The sequence below is a fragment of the Mandrillus leucophaeus genome, unplaced genomic scaffold, assembly GCF_000951045.1.
Source record: "Mandrillus leucophaeus isolate KB7577 unplaced genomic scaffold, Mleu.le_1.0 Scaffold263, whole genome shotgun sequence".
NCBI lineage: Eukaryota > Metazoa > Chordata > Mammalia > Primates > Cercopithecidae > Mandrillus > Mandrillus leucophaeus.
This window is the reverse complement of record NW_012102732.1, coordinates 1647293-1648611: the sequence shown is the minus strand read 5'-3', so window position 1 is coordinate 1648611 and position 1319 is coordinate 1647293. Positions and strand designations below refer to the sequence as shown.

General features: G+C 53.1%; 1 long non-coding RNA gene across 1 annotated transcript in view; it reads left to right on the top strand.

Annotated features, from left to right (window-relative positions):
• The first annotated feature begins 1011 nt into the window (after nt 1–1011).
• Nucleotides 1012–1319, top strand: part of LOC105542597 — a 4557-nt gene continuing 4249 nt past the window's right edge. Inside the window, exon 1 of the long non-coding RNA XR_001006501.1 lies at nt 1012–1200. This is a non-coding gene — a long non-coding RNA (uncharacterized LOC105542597). The remainder of the gene's footprint in view (nt 1201–1319) is intronic.

Here is a 1319-nt window from a genome sequence, read left to right as displayed (position 1 = left end):
ACCATTTGAAAAGGAAACTGAAAAGCAACCTTTTTTATGTTTTAGATGGGGTGCAAAATACAGCACAAAAGTAATACACAAAATTCTCTCAGCAATGTACATCTTTTCAGTTATTCGGTTTAATCACACATACCAGGCGCTCTGCAAAGTTGCTGCTTTGCTGGGGCCAAATGAAACAGATAACCCAGTGCTTGGCGTGCACTTCGCTCTTCTGTCCCCCATTACTGCCACTGATAAATACCACTGGGGAGTGCCTAGTGCAGAATCCCAGCCACTTTGCCATTTGCAACCTGGCCAGCCATTTTTTCAGTGACCATCCAATTACTGACAGTAAGTTATACAGAGGGGAACACCAGTCACGCTTAAGTGTTCCCACCAACCGTTGTGCAGCGCCCCACACTTGGAGCCACCGCACAGGACCAAACACTGCTTTTCCTGAGCTCCCCTGGAGCTTCATTCATTGACGCAACCCAAGATCCCTTGCTAAAAGTAAAACTAGAATAAAGCATTCCACGCCCTTTTCATTCAGGTGGCCTCCATTTGACTCCCAACAGCCTGAACCCGTCACGTAGATAAGAAAACTTTTTAAAGACCATTCGGACTTTGCTTTGTTTCAGTGGAATGGGCCAGGAGAAAAAGTGCCTTCCAATGACCAACTCCGTAAATCCAACACCCTTCTCTTTACAGTGTCTTTACATCCAACCTTTATAACCAAGACTCTATACCTCAAACTACAGTGCCCTGGAAAATTACTGCCACATCGGCAGAAAACCGAGTTACCTTTCGAGTCAGGTTTGATTCTGATGCAGGCAGCCATGTGCGGCGGGGCTTTCGCACGGCTGCAAGCGCACACCTGGCCGGATGCTGGCTGCACCACACACTGCCAGGTACCAAACTCCCAGAAAAACAGGTGGATTCGGAAACCAACAGCGCCCGGATCAGAACTCTGGGCCAGTCCAAAGCCTGACAACATCTGCGTTCCTTGCAGGTGTTTTAGAATGTAAGCCCGACGCTAGGCAGTGCTGTTAGAAAGTGATTTGGAGGAGCGCTTCCGAGCCACGGCGCGCCCTCCGGGGGAGCGCACCGGAGCAGGTGCGGGCGAGCCCCGCGCCCGGGGAGGTCAGGAGTTCCCCAGCCAGACCAGATCCAACAGGACGCCCCAGAACCGGGACGGTCCCCGGAGCCCGCCTCCCAACCTGGGTGAGAAAACACCTCCGTTCCACCGCGGCCGGAGCGTTCGAATTTTACAACTCCGGGCGCTTTGTGCCGGGGAAGCCCGGCGGACGTGGGGTCGGGACAATGCACGGGGCCGGGGCCCC